Genomic DNA, 18995 nt, shown 5'->3' on the forward strand with positions numbered 1-18995 from the left:
TCCCCTTAAACCCTATTTCCTGTGATGGGGATCTAAGCGAGCCCCTGACCTCCTGTCTGACCATCTCTCTCAAACTAGAGGTAAAAGCAGGGGTCTCCTCTGGAACTAGATGTTGTATGCAGGGTCTCCACAATTTCCTTCCTTGGCCATCTGGAAGTGGAACCCTGCACTCGGCACATTCCCTGTGCTTGCTTTTCATGGAACATTTTTTTATCCTGATAGGCATGGAGAGAGGAGACAGCACATCACCAAGTGAACTTTCTCGTAGGTCACTTACCCCTGGCGTGTAACAGAATGGTGCCGAAATCTGCGGGGGGTCCTTCTTAGCCGCTGACATATCTCTACGGCTTGAGGATTTCTCTGGCTTTGCCTTCTGGCTGGCTTTATATCCCCCAGCGTGACCACTGCTACTGGACCGCCGCTGGGAAGCTTTTACATTGGGCATTTCAGTAAGCTGAGGCTGCGGCTGCTCCTGCTTCTCCGGTGACCGCTCTTCATGCTCCGGTGACTCCATCTTGGACAAAAATGGGCCAAGAAGCATCTGGCAGCTTCCCCAATCTTCTTAAATAGCCGCCACCCCCCCAGGTACCACCTCCCCGATGGCGTCAGCAGGTGTTGTGTTAATCGGCCTGCTGGGTACCAAACTAGCGCTGCCCCCCCCATGACCGCACTCGCAGCCGAGACCGCGACCCCCCAGCTCCGACGCGCACGCCCGCGTGTGCTGCGGCCGCAATGTTCCTCCTAAGGCGCCCCGGCCAATGACGTCACCGACGCCGCCCGGACCGTGCATGCCCGGCCGCATCATCAGCCCGTGACATCGGACACGTCACCGGGACCGCCCCTTCCGGCGGAAAAGACCGCCCTGTGGCCCAGCACTGCGCACCGCCGCTTTGGGAGCGCTATCCCCGGCCCGGAGAGATCCCATCCCCTCGCAGGCACGGCCCCAGGAGACACGACCGCACAGCGTATACTCACCGGGTACCTGCGGCGATGGGCCCTCCGAAGCAGGCACTCCCCTTAAAGGCCTCTTCCTCCTGCTGACGTCTGCACCAGCAGTCCCCCTGCCGTGTGGTGCTTCTGGCACACCGGACAAACCGGGGCAGGGGAACCCCGCTACCTGAGCTGGTCTGCCGGGCCCGGGCACATCTTCAGTCTTCTACCTTCAGAAACCAAATAAGGTGGAAGAGAGGGCCACCCTTTTTCTGTCTGTAGGTTTTCTGTCCCAGAAGGGCAGATCTCCTCTCTCGTGGTGCTGTCAGGGTGACTGAATAAAGTTCACTTGGTGATGTACTGTTGCTCTTTATGTTCCCTCTCTCCTTATCCATCAGGGGAGAAAGTGTTCTGCTAAAGCTTAAGCACAGAGTGTGCCGACTGCAGGGTTCCACTTCCGGATGGCCATGAAAGGAAGCTGTGGAGACCTTGCATACAGCAATTAGTAGCGGAGGAGACCCCAGACTTTACTTCCACCCTGAGGGACAGGGTCAGACAGGAGGTCAGGGGTTCAAGTCCCTATCCCAGGAAATAGGGTTTAAGGGGAAAGAGCCCAGATCCCGTTCGGAGACTGACTCGGGAGAGCTAAGGTCAGACTCCTCCTCGCCATCTTTAGAGGCCGGATCAAGTCGCCCCTGCTTCCCGCTTAATCGGGTAAATCGACTTGTGAAAGCGGTAAACAGTACCATGGGAATTGAAGGACCCCGGTCAGAATGGTCCATGCAGGACATGTTGTTTAAAGGACTAGACTGGAAAGCTCGTAGAGCCTTTCCCGTGTTCGATAAAATAAGCTCCCTGATTACATGGGAATGGAATAAACCCGAGAGGAAGGGTTCTCTACCGCTAGCATTTAAAAGAAGGTACCCATTTAAGGAGGCAGCATCATGCTCATGGGATAAAGCCCCAAAACTAGACGCGGTGGTCGCCAAGGCGTATAAAAGAACCTACCATTTGAGGACTTCGTGAGTTTGAAAGACCTGCTAGACAGAAAGGCCGACATGTTTCTAAAGGGTACTTGGGGAAACGTCAGCAGTGTCCCTCAGGCCAGCAATTGCGGCCACTTGACCAGCCTGGTCACTAATGGTATGGTTAGACCGCCTAGAGGAGCAAATTAAGGACAAGCTCCCTAGAGACGAGATCCTATCCTCCCTTTGTATGATCCAGTTTGGTATCTCAGTCAGACACCTGCTCTATCTGTGGGCTACAAATTGTGGAATTTCAGGCTTCCATTCCACTGTATTTGCTGTTTGTTACCCTAGGTTTATACAGTATTTTGGGGTAAAAAAAATTAAACACAGGCCACATATTGAACAGTCTGCTATCGCCTTCAGATGCCTGATCTATATCTTGGCTGCAATGAAACAAAGAGTGAAAAATGTGAAGGGGTCTGAATACTTTCTGTACCCACTCTATATACAGAGCTCCTGTGTATAATGTCACTGGTGATTACTGTATTACCTATACACTGACACTATATATATATATATAGAGCTCTTATGTATAATGTCACCGGTGATCACTGTATTACCTGTACACTGACACTATACACAGTATACTATATACAAAGCTTCTGTGTATAATGGCACTTATGGTATTGTGTTTTTTTATTTTTTTTTTATTAATGAGCAGTATTGTAGTATTCGGTCACTGTGGTTGTATCATGTGGTCTGGTCATGGTGTGGCAGTATTTGTCCCTTATATGTGGTATTATTGGGTAACTAAGTGGTTGTAATATGTAGTACGGCCATGGTGTGGTGATATTTGTCGCCTGTATGCGGTATTAATGGTCATTTTAAAAAATGTATGTGACATATTCCCTTAAAGAAACATAAATAATATACCTAAAAAGAGTACAGGATATTTTAACAAATTATTAATAGGTTAGAGTAGAGTAGGGCCCGGTCAAGAGTCTACCTTGTCTTGGTGGCTTAAAAAAAAAAATCTTTTGGCCGAAACAAAAGCTGCTGGCTATGTATGTCATCTGGTGTTAGATGGGAACTGATATTGTGTGATTGGTGAGGACATGGTGCATTGAAATGGTTTATAACAGTGATCAGACTGCAAAAAGTGAAAGTCCCTTTGAGGGAATAAGTGAAAAAGTAAAAAAAAAGTAAGAAAAAAAAAATTATAAAAATAATTTATGAAAAAGTACACATAGGAATGACCTATCCAATAAAACTGTCCCACTAGTTAACTCTTTCAGTGAACACTGTAAAAAAAGGCAAAAAACTTCTCTTTCATCATACGACTGAACAAAAAGTGGACTAAAACGCAATCAAAAAGAAAAATGTAAATAAAAATGATGTTGCTGTAAACATCATCCTGTCCCACAGAAAACAAGATGCCATACAGCTCATTGAGCTGGCAAAAATTTATAGCTCTCAGAGTAGAGCGATGCAAAAATAATTATTTTTTCTATAAAATAGTTTTAATTGTGTAAAAATATGAATGTGGCATCGATGTAATCGTATTGACTTGAAGAATAAAGCTGCCTTATCAACAGAACGGCATTAAAAAAAAAAAACAGAAAAAACAATTCCTGAATTGCTGTTTTTTGTCCCTTTTGTCTCCCAAAGATCGCAGTAAGGCTTGGCTCACATTATCCTGTGCCCTGCTATGGATCCTCACCCCCAAAAGAATTCTAGCAAATTCTGCACTCCCAAATCCAAATGCTCCCCTCTCCAGAGCCCCATAGTGTGCCTTAACCACATTTAGCATCCACATGTTTGGCATTTCTGTAGCAAAGAGTGCTTGTCTAATTTACAGATGCATGACTCCAAAAGCACAAGCTGGGCATAATGTTCTGGGTACTGCAACATACTATGCACTACAATGTACAAGCACTATAAAAGCTAGTTGGCAACTTTCCCTCAGCAATATGCACTTCTGCTTGTTTCTGGAATACACCTGGAGTGAAATCATCACTATATCTGTAGATAAATTCCCAAAGGGCTATCATTTTCAAAATGGGGTCACTTAAGGGAGGGGGTATTCTGCTTTTCTAGCACTTAGGGTGTCTGTGTATGGAGCTGGCAAACTATTTTAGGAAATCTGTGCTCCAGAAAGCAAATAGCGCTCTGTCCCTCCCAAGTCTTGCCGTGTGACTAAGCAGTACTGTACAGCGACATATGGGGTACTTGCAAGTTCAGCAGAAATTGTCTGTCAAATTTTAGTGTCATTTTTTTAACCTATTTCCATTTGCAAAAAATAAAATCGGTCTAAAACAACATTTTTGTGGTAAAAATTTAATTATTTTTTCTTCACTGCCTTATAATAGCAGATTCTGTGACATACCCATGGTGTCTATATGAGCATTGCAACCTTAGATGAATTATTTGAGAGGTGTAGTTTATTAAATGGGGGTTTTGCTGTTCTAGCACATCAGGGGTTCACCCAGTGGGTTATGTCACCGGCAAACCATAACAGTAAAACCTGCACTAATTTATGGCAATCTTCCCTTCTGAGGTTTTCACTGTGCCTCAAAAGTAGTACCCAATTACATGTAGAGTATTGGAAAAATTGTGCAACATACTGAGAGGTCAATTTTTTCCTATTTGCCTTTATAAATATTTAAAATTTGGGGTTAAAACATAATTGTGAGTCACATGTGGTGTGAACATGCTCACTGCACCCCTAGGTGAATTCTTTGAAGGGTGTAGTTTTTAAAATGTTATCACTTATGAGGGGGGTGTTCTGCTCTTAGCACCTCAAACGCGACATGGCATCTGCTCTCGATTCCAGCCATTTTTGCTTTCAAAAAGTAAAAGTGTTCCTTTCCTTCTGAGCTCTGCCATGCATCCAAATAGTATTTTTTCCCCCACATATGGGGTATTGGCATGCTCAGGAGAAATTGCACAACACATCTTTAGGACCATTTTCTCCTGTTATACTAAAGTAAAATTTTTGTAAAAAAAAAAAAAAAAAAATGTTAAGTTTTTCCTTCCATATTGCATTAATTCCTGTGAAGCATCTGAAGGGTTAATAAACTTTTTGAATGTGGTTTTAAGGACTTTGGCGGGTGGAAATTTTAGAATGGTGTCATGTATGCCCCAAAAGTAACTTTAAATTTGATGTGGTCCCTAATAAAATTGTTTTGTAAATTTTGTTGGAATATGAAAAATTGAAGGTCAACTTTTAACCCTTCTAACTTACTGACAATAAAAATTGTTTCAAAAATAGTGCTGATGTAAAGTAGACGTGGTAAATGTTATTTATTATCTATTTTGTGTTACATAACTCTCTGGTTTAAGGAAATAAAAATAAAAATTTGAAAACTACGAAAGTTCCAAAAAGTTCTGCAAATTTCCATTTTCACAAATAAGCACAAGTCATATTGAAGAAATGTTACCACTATCATGAAGTACAATATGTAACTAAAAAGCAATCTCAGAATCAGTGGGATCTGTTGCAAAGTTATTACCATATAAATTGAAACTGGTCAGAATTGTAAAATTTAGCCTGGCCATGAAGGTGAAAACAAGCTTTGTGGGGTAAAGGGGTTAAAAAAGGAAAGCTATACAAAATTTGTTATCACTAGTGGTGAGCGAGCACGCTTGGTAATGCTTGGCGCTCGCCTGAGCATCGCAATGCTCGTGTTTCTCAGCAGGAGCCCGGGTCCCCGTCCTGCATGTTTGGCACTCTTTAGAGCGCCAATCAACATGCAGAGATTGTCTGCCATGCACTTTAATGCCGCAGCCATGTTGGTTGTGGTATTACAGTGATTGGCTGGCCCCAGAGCATCATCAGGTCTATATCATACCTGGTGCCGCCCTGCTCATCCCAGTCAGCTCCGGAATCACCAGTGTAGGGAGAGTTGCTGCAGAGATAGGGACAGAATAGGTGGTGTATAAGTTAGTGTGGGTATACTATTATTTAATACACAAATCCAGCTAAACCAACAGTCCTCCAGTGAATAATTACGGGCTATATAGATATAAGTGCAAGGTAGGCAGGCAGAGTATGTGGCTATATATACAGCCCTGGCAAAAATTAAGAGAGCACTGCACAGTTTTATAAAAAACAGCTTCTCTACGTGTCTGACAGCCATTCAGTTCCAGTGTCAGTTGAATTCCAACCAGAGTACACCTCATTCTACTTAATGTGCTTCTGATTAGGTGATCACCTGAACCAAATCTTATTTAACGAAGGGAAGTATAAAATACCCTGCTGTGGTGTTCACTATCCTCTTGCAATAGGACAAGCTGGATGGAAAAACAAGTGCTAGTAATATCCTAAAAGTAATAGGAATGAAAAAATAACTTTTAACCATGCCAAAGGAGTTGAAAAGAAAAGTCTTGAGTGAGGAAAAGAAAAGCTGGCTTTACTAGCAGAGGGATACAGTGAGTATCATGTTGCCTCCATCCTTAAAATTTCTAAGACGCCAGTCCATTACAACAAGGTCAAGCAGCAGACATTGGGGACAACAAAGCTACAGACTGGCAAAGGGCAAAAATGACTCTCCACTGACCGGGATGACCATCATCTTATTTGAATGTCAGCAATTGCAGGATGACCTCAAATGACCTACAAAAGGAATGGCAAATGGCAGCTGGGGTGAAGTGCATGGCAAGAACAGTTCGTAACAGGCTCCTAGAGGCAGGGTTTATGTCATGCAAAGGTAGAAAAAAGCCTTTCATCAATGAGAAGCAAAGGAGAGCCAGGCTGAAGTTTGTCAAAGATCATAAAGATTGGACCATAGAGAACTAGAGTAAGGTAATCTTCTCTGAGTCTAATTTTCAGCTTTGCCCAACACCTGGTCGTCAATTGGTTAAACGGATACCTGGAGAGGCGTACAAGCCACAGTGTCTTGCACCCACTGTGAAATTTGGTGGAGGATCAGTGACAATTTGAGGATGCTTCAGCAAGGCTGGAATTGGGCAGGTTAATCTTTGCCAAGGATGTATGAATCAAGCCACATACAAGGTTATCCTGGAAAAACAGTTGATTCCTTCTGCTCAAGCAATGTTCCCCAACTCTGAGGACAATAGGACAGTCCAGTAGGACAATGCATCATGACACACAGCTAGGTCAATCAATGTGTGGATGAAGGACCACCACATCAAATCCCTGTCATGGCCAGCCCAATCTCCAGACCTGAACCCCAATAAAAACCTTTGGAATGCTATCAAGAGTAAGATGGATAGGCACAAGCCATCAAAGAAGAACTGCTTAAATTTTTGTACCAGGAGTGGCATAAGGTCACCCAAAATCAGTGTGAAAGACTGGTGGAAAGCATGCCAAGACACATGAAAGCTGTGAAAAAAATCATGGTTATTCCACAAAATATTGATTTCTGAATTCTTCCTAAGTTAAACCATTAGTATTGTTGTTTCTAAATGATTATGAACTTGTTTTCTTAGCATTATTTGAGGTCTGCAAGCACTACAGTTTTTTGTTATTTTGACTATTTCTCATTTTCTGAAAATAAATTAAAAAAAAATAGTGCTTGGAAATTCGAAGACATGTCAGTAGTTTGTAGAATAAAACAGCAATTTACATTTTACTCAAAAATATACCTATAAAGAAAAAAATCGGACAAACTGAAAATTTTGCAGTCGTCTCTTAATTTTTGCCAGAGCTTTATACAGTATATCAGGCAGCAAGCAGTGTATGTGGGTCTATAGATATCAGTACTAGACAGGCAGGCATTGTATGTGGCATACTTCATTGCATATAGCAAGAGGGGCCATTCAAACATCCATGGGAGGAGCTTATTCGGTGGGCATGGTTTGCTGTTGCAGAACTGTTTGGTGTGGAGGAAGGTGCTCTGTCCGAGGCTCCAGAGGAGTTGTCGTTTCCTGCCTCTCTTTCCACAGGGAGAGGCGGGTCTCCAGGGGAGCCTTGGGCAAACCCTGGCTCCCCTGGACACCCGCCTCTCCCTGGGGAAAGAGAGGCAGGAAACGACAACTCTGGCCAGAGGGGAAGGAATTGGGCATGTCCTCACAGTAGTGAGTGGGCATGGCTTACCGGAAAGTGAGCATGGCCTCGCGGGAGACGCCATGGAAGCCCGATCTGATGATATGGAGACCATGGTGGTTCCTGCATTGCAAGGGGACGGGCGGCCTGTGTTTTGGTAATGGTGCTGAAAAAATGACCAAAAGTAAAGCAGAGGGTGCTTGAGTCCAAAATGGCTGAGGGGGATGTGGGGAACACGGGTGTCACGATCATTGTTGAGGCAGCCGGCCCAAAACCCTCTCCCAATGATGCTGGGACTGCTGGGACTGTTAGTACTACAAATACTGTAGAAAATGGAAAAATTGAAAGTGTAAAACAAATAATGTTGAGATGGAGTGTGTGGCTGCCCTGACTGATCTGGCAAGCATGGATCTGGGGGGTGGGAGTGTGGATGTGGGGTGTGTGAGTAAGGGGTGCACAAGGGTGGTGGCAGGCACCAATGCCAGTACGTGTGAGATTGCTGGTTCTGGTGAACAGGGGGCGGGTGGTAGTGTAGGAGCAGGTCGTGTGGGTGTGAATGGCGAAAGGAGTGCTGGTTCCATTGCCTCTCTGGTGGCGGTGGTCCCGGAACTCAAGATAAAAGGAACTATGCCGATACCATAGTCACTGATGGTAGTAGTGTGTCCTTGTCGGATGGCCTTGGAGCGGGTGACTTGCAACGGCGCCATCTGGAGGCCCTGAGGAGAGGTGAGGCACATGACATCTATGCCTTGATCCATCATTATGGTACCTCCTATTTCGATGTCAGCTTTGTGAGACCGGAGGATTTGGAACTCTTTTGGTCTCACTATGAGCTGGCAAGAAGTCTCCCCGAATGGTGGGATTTTGTTGTTGAAGCAAACTCCCGCCAGAATGCTGTAAAGAAAGTGACCGTTTTAACAAGTAACGAGTCACATTCTGGTATGGACATTAAGACCTGGATCAGCCCCTTTGGGGAAGGTGGTCCAGGTCCCAAAAAAGAACTTGGATAATATGACATCTGGTCTGGAGCCTGGACCTTTATGGTAAAGTTAAAGACTTCAGGAAACGCAGTTACTCACATACCGACTTCAATGTTTCGAGGGAGGGACCGAATCCTGATCTTTTACCAGGGGCAGCCAAAGCTTTGCCACAAGTGCGGCAGTCCCTCACACTTCAGCGCGGGGTGTAAGGTGGTAAAGTTCGCCATGCGTGGGTGTCTGGGTCAGTTTGCCACATCTTGTGGCAATATTCGTTGTGGGAACCTACGTCACCTGTTCATTTGCTGTCCGCGCTAATGTGGGCCTGAATCCAGGTGCTTTGGGGCAGGAGGAGTAGGCTAATTCAGCCAGTGAAGGAACAAGCAGAGTCGGTGGTAGGAAGGGACCAGTAAGGAGCAGGGTGCCACCTTCCAGAGCAAGACGGCAGGAATAACGCCATGGGGAGAGGGGGAAGGAGCAGGGAGTCATGTCCCTGGTGTGACGACTCCTGGCGTGGACCCTCTGGGTCGTGGCACCAACCCTCCCAGGGTGAGCCGACCTAGTGAGGACCACCCCCTATACAGGTAGTGTCAGGGGCAGGCCCAAGGGGTTAAGGTACCACGACTGCTGGCACCAGGTGGCCGGCTCACAGGAGACATGAGTGAGTGTGTCTGCAGGAACGTGCAGTGTGGATACAGGGACACGCAGGGTACAGGACAATACAAGGCGTGTACACGGGATTGTGCTAGATACAGGATAGTGCAAGGTGGGTACATGAGAGCACGTATGGCGTGCACAGACTAGCACACCCGGGTGCGAGCAAAGCAGAAAGCGTGCACAGGAGTATGTCAGAGTACAGAGTTAGAGCGTGCGCAGAGAAGCACACCAGAGTGCAAGGCTAGGCAGAAGTTGTGCCAGGAGGCAGAACAGAGCATAAAGCTGAGCGTGTGCAGAGAGGCACGACTGAACACAGTGCAGGAGCAGAGCACTAGACCGAGTACAGGAATAGAGCAGAGTGTGTGCCAAGAGGCACGACTGAACACAGTGCAGGAACAGAGCATGTGCCAGCAGGCACAACAGAGCACAAGGCAGAGGACCCGAATACAAAGCATAGCCAGGCAAGGATAAGGCAGACCAAGCCAGGAAGCACAACAATGATCAGGCACCTCCTATAGGAAGAGTTAGCCTGATATAGCACATGAGCACTAGGACTTCCGGGTCAGGTCCTCCAATACCATAGAGAGGACATGACCAGAGGCAGAGAAGAGCGCGTGTACGCACAAAGAACCTTGTGCAGACATGGCGCTAAGTACGAGAAGTGCGCGTGTACACCCGACGGGACCCCCGGAGCGGCTGCGGCACCGTAAGAGGTGACATCGGGCCCGAGGTTCTGCCCCCAGGTGAGAGCGACGTGACAGGTGGCGTGACACCTGGCCCCGGATCCTGGTGAGCTTGCGGCAGAAGTCCCGAAGGGCAAACTGTACGAAGAGGTCAGGAGTTTGCGAAGACAGGATGCCACGGCTTCCCTGTCCTCATCCAGTGAGAGTCTGGACGAGGAGGAGGAAGAGAAGTTGCAAACGCTAAAAGAAAAAAGAGGAATAAGAGAGAGAGTAAGAACAAAAAGTAAGGGTGCCCCGGGGCCAGTCCCTAGAGTGGGACCCCTTGGAGGAGCCTATCCTTGGCCAGATGGTAAAGGAAGGGTCGACCACCCTGCCTCTGGTGTGCCTCACCAACCGATAACAAGCACTGGGTAGTCCTCACCTTTTGTTCAGAGGGGGAGGAGGAGGCAGAGAGTGTGGTGCCGGGTGCAGCGGACAAGGACATCGAGGCTCCGGAGGTTGCTGGTCCTCCTTCTCTGGGGGCAGAGGAAGCATCCTCAGTGGGTGGATCACTCCGGGGCTGTCAGACAAGGGTGAGAATATGTCTGTGAGTGTGCCTGAGGGAAAGCATGGGATGGATATGTCTGAGTTTGAAGCGTGGGATATCTTCTTCTGAGGAGAGTGAACATGTAGCACAGGGGAGTGGGGAAAAAGCTTCTTGTCCAACCTGATCACCCGTGATGGCGGCACTCACTCCGTTGACGCTGGTGACCATTAATGTCACCAGCATAAAGTCTGATGCGGCTAGGTACACGGCCTTTGATTCTCTCTGTCATCTTGATACCGACATTTTATTTTTGCTGGAGACCAGGTTGACAGATCTCATGCCCTTGCACAAAGCAAGGAAGGAGTGGACGCATGGGCCTTCCTTCTGGTCTGTTGCGGCCGAGCCGTATAGCGGAGTGGTGGTTCTTTTTTAAAACCGCAGTTGTAGTATGCTGATGGGTTATTGAGTTGGAAATGGGGAGGTGCTTGACCCTGGATGTACTCATGAAGGGACAGGAGCTTCGGCTCACAAACATCTATGATTCCCAGTCTAAGTGGGATCGCAAAAGTCTTTTTATGAGTATTAAACCCTTTGTGTTTTGTAGTCTACAGGTGGTCATTTGGAGGCGACTTCAATAACGTCTCGAGGCTCCAGGATCGAGGAGGTTCCAGAGACCGGCTGGCTTATGATAGCGTCACTTTGAATAGTATAGTCCATGAGGCTCGCCTGGTGGATGTCCACTTTTGGAACACCACAGGCCACATGGGGTTCACTTATTTCAGAGGTGGTCAGTGCAGGTCTAGAATAGACAGGTTTTATTTGAAGGAGTAAGCCATCTCTTCACCTACAGTATGTCTGTGGTGGAAGTGGATTTCTCCGATCACTGTCTAAATATATTTTCTTTGAATGTCACAGAAACCCCTCGGATGGGAAGAGGATTGTGGAAGCTTAATTCGTCACTCCTTGAGGAATCGGCTGTGAGACTGTCTTTTGAGGATTTCTTTCAAACCCAAGTAATGCTGCTGGGTCTTAGTAACTCTAAGTCGGAGTGGTGGGAGATGTTTAAAGACCGGGTGGCAAATATCTTCCGCCAGCTCTCTAACCTCAGAAGCCTGAACAGGGAACGCCTCTATCAGAGCCTGAGTAGGAAACTCGAGCAACTTATCTCGACTAGAGGTGGCCGAGAGGACATCTCCAGAGTGAAAGCATTGCTAAAGAGATGCCAGTATGATAGACACACATCCTTAGTTTTTGAGAGGAATTTTGGGAAGTACCGCTCGCCTGACCCCTACAGGAACTGTAGGATGTCAGTGAATAGTAAGGTCATGGTGAGTCTAAAAGACAGTACAGGGTCCCTGGTAAGGTCCAGATCAGGGATCCTGGAGGTCGTCAGATCTTACTACTCGCATCTTCTGGGATGGAAGGATCAAGATCGAGATGGGATGTCGGCTTTCCTGGCTGATGCTGTACTCTGAGTCAGGGGTAGACCCCTTGCTTGGGGTTTTGACGGAATTAATCAAAGAAGAGGAAGTGGGGCTGGCGATTGATGGGCTTCGGCTCAAAAAGTCGCAAGGTCCGGATGGCTTAACAACCGAGTTTTACAAGGCCTTTAAGGACGCTTTGGTCCCCTTGTTGACTCAGGTATTTATTGAGTGCCTTTCCTCAGGCAGTCTTCCGAGATCAATGAGGAGGTCTGCTTTGATTATTCTTTCAAAGGGTAAGGACCCGTCACACATTGAGAATTGGCAGCCCATAGCACTTCTCAATGTGGATAGAAAAGTTCTGGCTGAAGTGCTCTTTAACAGGTTGGTGAAATTTGCACCACAGCTTCTTTCGGAGTCTGAGCACTGCTGTGTTCCCAGTCGTAGCACTTTTAGTGTTCTCTGTGTGCTGGAGGCCATGGAGCAGGGTAGAGTGGGTTTTTGGAAGGGGTTCTTGCTGTCCCTGGATCAGGCCAAGGCTTCTGACCTGGTTGACTGAGTACCTATGGTCCACTCTATTGAGGTATGGCCTACTGGGGGGTTTCGTGGACTAGCTAAAGACAATGTACAGGGGGGCTGAGAGTTTCCCACTTGCGAATGGTTGGATTGGACAGGCCTTTGGTGTTGGCTCCGGCGTCCGCCAGGGTTGTCCTCTTAGTCCCCTGCTCTACATGTTCGCAATTGATCCCTTTGTAAGGAGGATGGGTTGTGGACCATTGGTGGGGGTGAGGATGAACCAGGAGGGCGAACGTGATGCCACGCTGAGAGTGGTGGCTTACGCTGATGACGTCTCCATCTTTGTCTCCTCAGGAGAGGCGGTGCGATGGATGATGTCTGAGGTGGAAGCCTCATCTGAGGCATCAGGATCCAGAGTCAATCAGGACAAGTGTGTAGGTCTCTGGCTGGGGAGAGGAGACCCTGGTTTCGGTCTCCCGGACACCCTTCCGGGGCCCCAGGAGTATGCCAAAGTCCTGGGCATTGAATTTGGCCAGGGTAATTACCCCGCTAAAAGCTGTGAAGGTAGGCTCAAGTGTGCCACCCAGAGAGTGGACCAATGGAAGGGTTGGTCTTTGACCCTGAGGGAAAGGGTGATTCTGTGCAAGGGCTTCCTGCTCCCCTTGTTAATATACTAGGGCAGTGTGTGCATTTTGCCAGAGCCTCTCTGGACACGGGTTTATAGCCTGTTTTTCCACCTCTTATGGGGGAACCGGCTGAACCTAGTCAAGCGAGAGGTTACTTACCGTACGAGGAGACTGCAGGGGTTAAATATGGTCAAGCCCATGGTGTTTCTTGTAAACACCTTTTTGAAAGTAAACATAGCGAACCTCTGGAAAGAGAGGGCTCCTCTGTGAGTATTCTCCTGCAGAGGATGTTTACAGCCTTTCTTCCAGAAATGGGAGACAAGGGGGTGTGTGAAAGATCTTCGCATACCAGCTTACGTTATCCCGATTTTGAAAGCTATTTATCGGTGGGGTCTGGGGATGTGGGAGGTGAGGACTCTGTCGAGGAAACTCCTTGATGAGAGGGTCTTGTTTACACATTTTCAGAAACCATTGGCCCTCAGGGATTGCCCAAGTTGGGATCTGGAGGTTGGGTTGCGTCTTTTAAATTCGAAATGGATACCCTCAAAGCATTGGGACTTGACTTGGTGCTGTTTCCAGGGTAAGCTGTATGTGAAGGATAATCTGAAATATAGGAACTCCGAGGACAGGAATTGGCCTCGTGAGAGTTGTGATGACATGCTGGAAAGTATGGAGCACTTCTTGCTTCGTTGTCACTTTAATATAGAGGTTTATAACAGGGTGAGCGCTTCCATCGGCTGGCCTAGGCTGGCTGGCTTCTCCAATGCTGAGTGGGCCTATGGGGCATTCAAAGACCTTGGTGGACAGGACCACACTTTTTCTAGTTAGCATAGTGGTTAGATACTTCACTTGGATTTCACGGTGTTTAGTCTCGACGAGTAGTAAAATCCTCCCAGTGGATGAGGTTTGTAGTAACATCGTTGGTGACCTGGTGAAGGTACGCTCCTTGGAGTATGAGAGATTGGGTGCATCGGGGGCTTCTCGCCTGTGGAGGGTTTTTTTCTTCAGGGTGCCCTAGTCTGGTAATGCTTTAAGTCCCTTCTGGTGGTGGGCTAATTTTCTCACCCTAGGTTTTTGTTTTGGAAATATGCATGAAGATAGGGTTTGTGCTGAACTTGAGCTAGTTTGGGTATTGATATGATTATATACTGTATATGTTGGAGAAAGGGGGAGGAAAAAGGAGAAAAAAAAATTGTAATTGTCCATTGTTTTTTTTCACAAGTGTATTTGAGGGGTTTTTGTTAGGTGGGGTGGGGGTTTCTTCTGGGGGGGAGGGAGGCAGGGTTTGTGGGGTTATAAGGAGTGGTCTGGGCCCTGGGATGTCTGGGAAGACTTTGGTGTTCGAACCAAGCTCGGAAAACTTTCTTTGAACTTGAAGTGTTGGAGCCGGATCAAGGGTGGTGGATGTAGTTAGATAAGGTTAGGTTTGCTGTAATATTTAAAAAAAAAAAAAAAAAATTGTGGTATATATTAATTTTGTATAGTGTAGTTTTGTATAGTAGTTCTTGTGTAGTTTATCTGTGGTGCGGTAATAGTCGGTTATACAGTTAGGTCCATATATATTTGGACTGAGACAAAAATTTTCTAATTTTGGTTCTAGACATTACCACAATGAATTTTAAACAAAACAATTCAGATGCAGTTGAAGTTCAGACTTTCAGCTTTCATTTGACTGTATCCACATTAAAATTGGATGAAGGGATTAGGAGGTTCAGCTCCTTAACATGCGCCACCCTGTTTTTAAAGTGACCAAAAGTGATTGGACAGATTAAATAATTGTAAATAAAATGTTCATTTCTAGTAATTGGTTGAAAACCCTTTTGTTATGATTGAGTCACCGTAGGAGGCAAAACCAGAAATGCTAGCTAAGTCCAGAAAACCAGAGAAGTTGGCAGTTATCGGATTGCAGACCCCTGAACCTATCAACACAACTAGCAGTAGCCGTGGGGGGTTCCTACGATGCCCTAGACCCCTCGATCACAGCCGAAGAATTAAATAGGCCGAAAGAAAGAAAGGGGAAATCTAAACTGCCCCAGAGCAGACCCCAAAGCAATAGGCAGCCCCCCAACATATAATGACGGTGAAGCAAGATGAGAATACTAACACAGACAGAAAGATAGACTGAGCAAAGAGGGGCCCAAGCTAACTAGATAGAAAAGGACAGGAAGGCTGTTGTCTGCAATCCGTGAAAAACCCTATGAAAATAAGAGCCAACAGACTGACAGTGAAAAAGGCCCTGAAGACGCTAGGCTTCAAAAAAGCTATGTCAGTACTCAGGAATATACTGAAGACAGAGCTACAGGCAAAAGGAGATTCAGCTCACCCCAGCAGGGAATGGCAGAATACTGAAAAGCAAGGAAAACAAAAAACAAAACCAAAAGCTAACAGGCAAAACAGAAAACTTAGCTTTAGAGGAGCAGGAATCAGACTGGTGTCCTAGAAGTCCACAGAGAAATCACCCGCAGGGCAGAAGGGCGTCGGCAGCCTTATATCCAGTCCGTGACTCCACTCAGCCAGTCATCCTCATTAGACTCAGGTGCCTGATAATCAGGCTCATTACCTTCCTTTACCAGAATAGGGAGTTCACCAGACCCCAGTGACGAAGGGGAAAATGAACTCACAACACCCTTTGTTGGCAATGACTGCCTGAAGTCTTGAACTCATGGACATCACCAGACGCTGTTTCCTCCTTTTTGATGCTCTGCCAGGCCTTCACTGCGGTGGTTTTCAGTTGCTGTTTGTTAGTGGGCCTTTCTGTCTGAAGTTTAGTCTTTAACAAGTGAAATGCATGCTCAATTGGAATGAGATCAGGTGACTGACTTGGCCATTCAAGAATATTCCACTTCTTTGCTTTAATAAACTCCTGGGTTGCTTTGGTCGTTGTTTCATACTACAGATGGACAATGACCCAAAACATAAAGCCAATCAGTTTGGATGCATTTGGCTGGATCTGAGCACACAGTATGGCTCTGAATACCTCAGAATTCATTCTACTGCTTCTGTCCTGTGTCACATCATCAATAAACACTAGTAACCCAGTGCCACTGGCAGCTATGCATGCCCAAGCCATCACACTGCCTCCGTCGTGTTTTACAGATGATCTGGTATGCTTTGGATCATGAGCTGTACCACGCCTTTGCCATACTTTTCTCTTTCCATCATTCTGGTAGAGATTGATCTTGGTTTCATCTGTCCAAAGAATGTTCTTCCAGAACTGTGCTGGCTTTTTTAGATGTTTTTTAGCAAAGTCCAGTCTAGCCTATTTATTCTTGATGCTTATGAGTGGCTTGCACCGTGCAGTGAACCCACTGTATTTACTTTCATGCAGTCTTCTCTTTATGGTAGATTTGGATATTGATACGCCTACCTCCTGGAGAGTGTTGTTCACTTGGTTGGCTGTTGTGAAGGGGTTTCTGTTCACCATGGAGACTATTCTGCGATCATCCACCACTGTTGTCTTCCATGGGCTCCCAGGTCTTTTTGCATTGATGAGTTCACCAGTGCTTTCGATCTTTCTCAGGATGTACCAAACTGTAGATTTTGCCACTCCTAATGTAGCAATTTCTCGGATGAGTTTTTTCTGTTTCTGCAGCTTAAGGATGGCTTGTTTCACCTGCATGGAGAGCTCATTTGACCGCATGTTTCCTTCACAGCAAAACATTCCAAATACACCTCAAATCAACTCCAGGCCTTTTATCTGCTTAATTGAGAATGACATAATGAAGCGATTGCCACACCTGTCCATGAAATAGCCTTGGAGTCAATTGTCCAATTACTTTTGGTCCCTTTAAATACGGTGGCACATGTTAAGGAGCTGAAACTCCTAAACCCTTCATCCAATTTTAATGTGGATCTGAATTGTTTTGCTTAATATTCATTGTGGTAATGTCTAGAACCAAAATTAGAAAAATGTTGTCTCTGTCCAAATATATATGGACCTAACTGTATATGGTAGTGGAGCCGTGTGTGGTGTAATTTTGTTTGATTTATAGTGAGAGTTGTGCCGGACAGGTGGGGTTATTTGGTTTTTGTTATTGCTGGCTCTTGTTATAGAGTTATGTTATGTTAATTGTAATGGTTTCTACTTTTATAAATAAAAGTGATTCCCTACTAAAATTTAAGAAGGGACTGGATGCCTTTCTTGAAAAGTATAATATTACAGGGTATATACACTAGTTTCCTTAATATTGCGTTGATCCAGGGAGCTAGTCTGATTGCCGTATGTAGAGTCGGGAAGGAATTTTTTTCCCCAATGTGAAGCTTACTGTTTGCCACATGGGTTTTTTTTGCCTTCCTCTGGATCATCATGTTAGGATAGGATATGGGTTGAACTAGATGGACTTAAAGTCTCCCTTCAACCTTAATAACTATGTTACTATTACTGTCTGGTGCTGCTGCCTATTCCAGATATTGACTGTATATACATATCCCCAAGTATCAGTGGCCAGGAATAATTTTTTTTGCATCTTAATCCTGATTACTTTATTCAAAAGCAATCCAGAGCACACATTTTTTTTTCTCCATTTATTTGTTGGCACTACAGAATACAGCCAGAAAGTCAGGAGAAGGACCAAGGTGTAGAAGTGGAAGAAGAGGTGGTGGATGATATAGTAACTGACCCAACCTGGCAAAAGGACATGCAGACCGAGGACAGCAGCACACAGAGGGAGGGAGGTGTAGCACCCCAACATGCAGGAAGAAGCAGTTTGGTGACCGCAGACAGAAGGCCGGCAACCATTCCCTGTAACACCAACATCATGGAAGTTAAGTCTTCCCGAGTCTGGTTGTTTTTTAAAGTCCCTGACGATAACCCCAAACAGGCCATTTGCCATGCCCGCATCAGCAGGGGTACCAAAACTACCTGCCTCACCACCACCAACATGATCAGGCATATGACAGCAAAGCACCCGACTTTGTGTGCCAAACCCCAGGCTCCAGGAACAGTGTCTGTGGGTAACACCACTGCTTCTTCCACTGTTGTGCGTGCCAGCCAATCCCCTGTCCATGGTGCATGCGAAGATGCCTCCTGTCCTGCACCTGTGGTTGCACGCACTCAACTACCACAATCATCAAGCACGTCCATGTCCTTGTCCCAGCGCAGCATTCAGTTGTCCATACCACAGTCCTTGGAATGCAAGCGGAAATACGCTGCCAACACCCCACAGGCCACACTACTAAATTCACACATTTCTCGTCTGCTTGCGCATGAAATGTTGCCTTTTAGGCTCGTGGAGATGGAAGCTTTCCACAACCTGATGGCGGCGGCCATCCCAAGGTACTTGGTTACCAGCCACCACTATTTCTCCCAGTGTGCCATCCCCGCATTACAGAAGCACGTGTCCGACAACATTAGCCATGCCCTCAACAATGCTGTTACTGGGAAAATCCACCTAACCATGTACACATGGACAAGTGCTTCTGGGCAGGGATGGTACATCTCACTGACGAAGCACTAGGTTAATATAGTGGAAGTCGGGACCCAGTCGGACCTTGGGATGGAGCACTTCCTTCCGACATCCTGGATTGTGGACCCTACATCAATCAGGGTTGCTCCCACAGTCTACAGCTCCTGCACCTCCTCCTCCTCTTCAGCCTCCATCTCCCAAATCACCACATCAGTCACAAGCTGGAAGCACTGCAGAAGTGCCTCAGCCAAGCTGAACCTACAGCCAAAAAACAGACCT

This window comes from Dendrobates tinctorius, unplaced genomic scaffold, assembly GCF_039654945.1.
Source record: "Dendrobates tinctorius isolate UK_male_01 unplaced genomic scaffold, ASM3965494v1 ptg000008l, whole genome shotgun sequence".
NCBI lineage: Eukaryota > Metazoa > Chordata > Amphibia > Anura > Dendrobatidae > Dendrobates > Dendrobates tinctorius.